The sequence below is a fragment of the Manacus candei genome, unplaced genomic scaffold, assembly GCF_025592945.1.
Source record: "Manacus candei isolate 608988 ecotype Guabito, Panama unplaced genomic scaffold, ASM2559294v1 h1tg000017l, whole genome shotgun sequence".
NCBI lineage: Eukaryota > Metazoa > Chordata > Aves > Passeriformes > Pipridae > Manacus > Manacus candei.
The window spans coordinates 10098346-10105705 of record NW_026138065.1 but is presented as its reverse complement, the minus strand read 5'-3'; positions in this window follow the sequence as shown (position 1 = coordinate 10105705).

Genomic DNA, 7360 nt, shown 5'->3' with positions numbered 1-7360 from the left:
CCTCATTATGAATTTAAAAAACATACTATCTTTATCAACATCAAGGAATACAATAGTTTGAATACTCAGTTTTCTTAAAGTAAATACGAGGTTCCAACATTGAATGCAAAATGGAAAATATGTGCATACATTTCCCTTTTCATTTATGTTACTACTGTCATTATCATTTAAACATGATATTAATATATTTTTCGGGTGAATCACTGTTTCAATTACTGAATTCCATTGTATATTTTCATCCTAAAAGGGGCAGAAAGGTAAATAGCTTGAAAAAATAATGCAGATGGAAGACATTTAGGATGCCATTTTAGGAAAAAATGGTGAAGTTTTTACTGTTAACCTATAAAATACTATATGAGTTAAGAGAATTGGGCATCCAAATATAAGGGGAGTTCTAAATGCTACTTAAATAGCCCAAAGTGCAGAGTCTCACATTATCAGAAGAGACCGTTTTTTAAAAGGCAGAAGTCAAGCTGTGCATGAGCAAGGAGAATGCAGAAGGGAAAGACAATGGAAAAGTTGATAATAGTCTTTGCAGTGAGAGCAAGATAAGTGAATAGGAAAAATCTGTGAATTGACAAAGGGAATCACACAGGGAAACAGCACTTGAGAACACAGTGTTTGAGTTTAAAATGTTTTAGTGAGAGGAATTAATATTGGAGTCAGTGTTTTTTTGGATCTGATTCTGTTTTGAGTCTCTTGAGAGTCAGCAGTAAAGATTCTGTTTGGGGAGTTGTACCACCCAGATTGCTACCAAGGGTTGTTCTCATTTAAGGTGGCATCCTCCAAGATGCCAAGAAACCATTATGCAGTTAGAGATAATCCAAACCACTTGATATTGCACATTAATCTATTTCCTTTCTTTTCTTTCAGTATTGACAAATTATGAAGCTTACCAAAACTCATCAGCAGGAAAGACACTATGCCATACCTGTCAGAACAAAGCAGAGTTATTTCATTTGATTTTGCTTCTCTGTCATGATCAGGGGGCTTGCACTCAGGTACAACTACGGAAATACAATCTCCCTTTATGAAGGGTAAGAGGAAAAACAAGATTTATTGTCCCTAAGGTGGTTGGTTTTTGTTTTAATGTGTCATATGGGAGGCAGTAGGATTCCTGGACAGTATGCAGAAACATGGAAAAAGAAAGATTACTGTTTTCTGTGTGCATTTAGGAGGCTTTACTGGTGACGTTTGTTTGGGGTTTTTTGTTTGTTTGTTTTTTCCTGTACTGTGTGGTAAGGTTTTTCTGATGCAAGGGCATGTTAATGATATGCCTTACCCTAAAACTTTCAGAGCACACCTAGAGTAATTGGCAGAGCAGAAGAGCTGGGGCTTTACTGGCATGAGCAGCTGAGCTGGCCAAACAGCTCACTGCCTCTGAATTGAGAGGTCTCAACACCCTGCCCTTCTGCCTTCCCTCCTTCCACACTGCCCTCTCCATTCCTTGGAGGCTGCAGTTCCTGACAGGTTCATCTTTGTACAGGCAGATTTTGTCAAGCTGAGCATGACACTGTCACAGTGATGGCTGTGGTCAGATGAGCACCAGAGCTCAGCTGCAGGAGTGCAGCTCTGAAGTGCTGGAGACCATCCTCATTCACACAGCAGTGATCTGTTAGTTCAAGTCATTCCATCTCACATGGCTGTGTGCTGTGCTTTAGGATGAAATGGATAATTACAATGTTTGTGTTAACCATTTTACAGAAATAAACTGCCCCAACAAAACTGCTTTGCCTTTGGAGTCAGGTGCTGAAGTATAATTTGTACATGAAAAGAAAAAAAATAGTGAACCAATTCATACTTTTAAGTGTTAGTTCTCTTTTGCCCAAATCAGGTGTTTTGCATGATGGTATTTGTTTCTTTGGGGTATCTAATTTCTAAGTGAAGATAAAAGTCTGGTGTGCAAAAACCTGGCTTTAAAGGAGCTGATAGAGCTACAGCCCCATGGGGCCCTTTTTAAGAGCTGGATAAATACTGAGGGGATATCCAGCTTTCCATTTTATCTGTGTAGGAAATAGATGATTTAAGAGGGACTGGCTTCCTTCATTGCAGCTGTTGTATGTGGGCTGTCACACACTTCTCATCAGATCAGCTGTGTGGAAAGAGAACTGCTCTGCCTTACCCAGCAGAGCTGTGAACTGAGGATACCCATGGCTACACTGAGGAGGAGAGATTAAAGCTATGTGAAAGATTGGTTTGATTCAAACTTTTTTTTTTTCCTATTTGCTCTTTTTTCCTTTGGGGAAAACAGATGAAAAACAAAGTTGGTAATTTCTTCCTAAGGCTGATCTGGAGAAATCTTACATAAAGAAGTTGGGAGCTTTGACTTCTAAGTTTGGTCCCAGTCCTTCCATTTTCTGTGATGCCATATATGTATTTGTTCTACCATGCTACTGTAGGATTTCAGAAAATAGCTGCATTTTGCTTAAGGTATGGACTGCAATTTTGGACAAGATTGGTTGCTTTTGGGGCGAAGAAATAAAATTCTCTTTCTCTCCTATACTACTGCTTCATTGTTTGAGAATTCTTAAGCACATAGGCAAATTAGATGCAAAGCTAATTTCAGTTTAAAGAATTTGCGTTCAAATATATTTTACATGTGCAAATGGTGAACATGAAGCCCTGAATTTCAAAAATTCTGCTTAAAATAAGGAATGAAATTATAATTTGCAAAGTTAATTATTATGTTAATAATCTTTTACGAACTATTAGCTGGAGCTTGATTTTTGTTCTAGAAAGGTCTCGTGTACTTGCTGCACCATTATTAAGCTGTGTGTATACTTTCTTAGTCTGTAAAGTGTGTCTGTGTCAATATAGTATTTAGGTCTACTTCATGAAAATTAAAACCAAATTTTATTCACCAGCAGCTGACATCAATCATGTCCCCTCTCTCTCCAAGCCCTGGAGTGTGCCCCCGCCCCTTTTAATGCTATACAATGTTCCAAAAGGAAAATTTATTAGATCACCTATTTAGATTCTCTGACATCATTCTGTCATGGCAATGAAGTGATTTACATGGAAAAATGAATTACCTCTGCTTTTAGACAAAATGAGTTTATGATGATTAATGATTTTACTGCAAGTATGAGAGAACATGGAAATGGCCAGCCTTTTAAAAGTGAAACATGACCTATGCTCAGTTTGCTCAGTTTTCCTCCTTATTTTCTTCAAGCTATTGCAAAATGGTTTTGGTTCTGAGTAAATTATAATGTACAAATTAGGTTTTGTAACTGAAGTAAGCGATAAACGCTGGGTATCCATGGCAACATCACTATGTAACTGGCACTAGAGACAAGAGGGAGAAAGCAATTAGCTTGAAGCACAGAGTCTAAACTGTCATGATTGCAGAGGACCTAGATCACATATTCCATGAGTAGCCAAAGTCACTGAGGAAGGTACATGTTTAGTCTGGGGAAGAGCAGGCTAAAGGATGATTGCCTCCAGCTGTCCCTCCTGGTCAGCATTCCTAGGATTCTATAACACAATTGACTTTGGGCAGAGAACTTAATATACAGAACAGTCATACCAATGGTGAAATAGTATTTTAACAGGAAAGCACAGAGAAAATCATCCTTTCTGATAACATGCCTTAAAATGACACTTGAGAACCATTTCCTCTAGCTTCATACAGAGCTGTATTTTTCCTTAAATGTCATATAAATAATGAGTAATACACAAAGGCCTAAACTAAGATGAGAAGATGATGCTGAATAAGAATTTTGAAATATTTTCTTTATATATGCAAACTGAACTAAACCCCAAAGGCCATTAGGGCAAAAGCTTTTCAATTATGGAAATACTTAAATTTGAGAAAAATGTAATTAGTGGTATTTTTCTTTTACGGGGGGCTTATGGAACAAATTCACTCTGATTAAAAAAAAGACAAAAGTTGAGGTGAACACTGCTGGCAATTGAATCTGCATGGAGACTTTGCATCATTCACAGGATGTAACGTTTGGGAATAAAAAGAGAACAACTGTATGGCAGATGAAACAAGCTTTGCTGTGGGATCTCAGATTCCGACCAGCTTAATTGCAGGCTGTGAAGAATGCTGGGCACTGAGCACTGTTCTGCTACCTCAGTGGAACTCTGATGCCTAAAAGGTCAGTGTGTCGAAACGAGGAAAATGAACTATCAGGGAAAAATGAAAACTGGATGAATTTACAGCCATGGCTTGTCCTTAGTGACATTGACTGGACAACTGTCTTTGAGGGCACACTTGGCAACGGAAATCACTTGCTGCTGGCTTCTGTGCCTGAAATCACATTTGCAAGTAAAAGCAAAAGGATATTTAAGGTAGTGATTAAAAATACACTTACACAAGTCATACTAACATTTCAGGAAGACAGCAGTATCACAACAAGCACTTCAACCGTGTTATTTTTATTCAGATGATTAATCCATGTCTTCCATTAGGCATACATTGAATTTAGCATTCTACTGTATTCTCTATATGCAATCTAGAAATTTCAGCACTATCCTTCATTGATTTCTGCTAGCAGTACAGACTCTTGAGAGCTCTTCAAGATAGAACCATCTTTTCTGAATTACACAGTTGTTTATCCGGAGCCATGTACTATTGTTCTCCTGTTCTTTGTTTAAATGGCTTGGCTTCTCCTCTGATACAGGTTATTGATGTTCAGTTCCTTGCTGTGTCGTTTGTTCATCTGGCTATTTGTTTCCTAACAAGAATGATTTCCTCAGAGGAACAGCTACAAAAGAGTGGAAGGAGGTTTAACACATCAGTAGGCAGTGCAGATACAAAATGATATTGTGTTCTTTGGAGTACCTTTGCTTCGGTCACCATTCGCTGGTGACGTGTATTAGAGGACGTGTGACGTGTTCCCAGGGGACGTGTATTAGAGCAGGTGTTTCAGTGTGACCTGCCTGCACGCTCTGTTGCCTTTAGTGACCATGAGGCAACCAGGGGATGTGTTGAATTGAATCTGAATTTTTTTCCCCTAGTTTGTGGCTTCTGTAGTGCTCTGGGACTCAGTCAGAATCCCACACACTATGGCAAAATCCATCCAGCCAGATGGTTGCAAGATTTCTCTTGTGACTACTACTGAGCTGGAGGCCAGCTCCTGTGAATTTCATCTATAACACCAAGTTTCTCTGGTTGAAACTGCTTCAAAATCCAGCTGAGACTTGCACGGTGACAACTTGGTAGTTGAGAGGATGGGTCCTGTTGGCAACCACATCATTTCCTTTCCAGCAATCCTGCTGTTGGCTATTAGGTTTTGATCTCCCATGTTGCCTCCATTTCCTCTTAAATCATTGCCACAGTACACTGCCAGCAAACGTTTGCAAGGTTTTCAGGAGAGCCTGAACTGTAGCTATAGCCAGGATGGAGGCAGGGACTTGCATCCCACAGGACTGTTCCCAGCCATTGTGTGCAGGGATCTGGCATCCTGGATTCTCTAATGTGAGAATGCTGGTGCTTGGCTAGGCTGGTTGTACGTATGTAATGATGGTGGCCTTGTTCCATCCTGAATTAACCACACTGGTATCCCTTGTGCACTGTTTAGAGTTGCTGTCATATTCTAGGCTTAGAATTGTGATGCACTGGAATCTAGCTAAGACTGCTGTACAGTTGTACAGCATCCAACTCACTGTCACCTTCTTACAAGCTGCTTAAAATAGTTGTAGAAATAAGTTTACTATTGAAAACTCTGGAATAAATGAAGAAATTTTGACTGAAGAAGTCCTAGAAGTTTGCACTGATGTGCTTATCGCTAATTTAGGTATGGGCAAAGGTTTCCCATGGCTGGAAACTTAAGAGTTTCAAGGACTTCTGGAAACATCCAAGCCACTGCTTAGAAGTAGATTGCAAAAAATTTTTTGTTGGCATTCTGTTTCTAAATCACATGCTTGTTTAAATACCTGAAGAAAAATAGAAAAGATGGGGGAAAAAACCCTTACGTTCTGCTTTTCCCATCTGCTCTCCTGGTAAATAAGAAAACCCTTACTGAAGCAACAGAAGCAGTCTTTATTAAAGGCAGATTGAATTTCTTTTTATTATGAGATTTTTAGTTTGCTTTCATTTTCTTGTTTGGGGGGGTTCTTTTTTTAATATGTGTTTATATGTTTGGTATCAAGGACTGGTATATGGTTGTTTGCTCTCATACAGCTTTATGCACAGAGTTTATGAACTACTGATGGCTTTGTGCATGTCTGGATGGGGGCTGGTAGGTGAGAAAGAGAACAATAAATGAAGGTTCAGGACAAATAAATTAAAAAAATTGCAGTAAGAGGTTAAGCTGAAAGTATGGAGCCCAAGAGTGGTAACAGGAAAGCATCTGCAGGTTTTTAAATGCAGTGAGACATGGTATGTTTGAGAAGCATGTTCCCCATGGGAAACCATGTCTGACTAGCTGCTCTAGTGAACTCACTAGATCAGCCCGCTTGTTATTTTTGCAAATATACATTTATACTAGGTTTAAGTATAATTTTGGGCATTACTCTCGAGGTTTAACAACTTCTGTTATATGCCTCACCACAGTTGCTCCATCCTGAATGTCTTTGAGGGCAGCAATAACATGCTTTTTCTTATTCCCACATTTTCCTAGGGCTCTGCTTGCATTGGTTCCCAAAATGAACTCAGCTATTTTGCCATCAGAAGCAGGGCTGTTAGATGCCCTGTATGGTCTCTGACTGATAAGGAATCTGCTTCTTCCCTTTCTGGGCTTTTAACTAAACAACCTTAAATACAAAATTTTGCTATATGAATTACAGAAGCGTTACCAACTCTAGCATTTGAGGGTGATGTTGTATCATTAAATGATACAGATATTACAGGCACTCAATGCAAAGGATATATTGCATTAATACACCTGGAGAACTAAGTGGACCAGGTTATTACTTTTTGAGAGCCAAATCTTGGCTCTGAGGTAAGATGCACAGAGAAGAGATTGCAGCTGGCGGAGATGACAGGTCACAATATGTAGAACTCTCTCAATCAAGATGGAGCATTGTGGTTTGGGAATTGTTTTCTCTGAGCTGTTATTATTAAATAGAGGCAGTGGTGAGATTATTTGAGAGCTCTGCTATAGCAATTCAATACAATACTGTATTTTCCGCATTCATGGTCTAGGAGAATAAAACAACGGAAACAACAAAATTTCTGGAGAAGGAAATATTTTTACCTGTGATTCATTCCAGTAATTGTGGAGCTTATTTTTCCCCCACTCAGTTCAATGTATTTCAGAAAGCTCATGTTGCGATATAAACAGCTGTATGTTCCAACTAATGCTGTCACTATCTATGGAAAAACAGAGGAAAAATAAAGCTCAGAAAACTTTTTCAAGACAAATAACTGCCAGAGTGGAGGCATTTATACATATAAATACATATGTGTCTT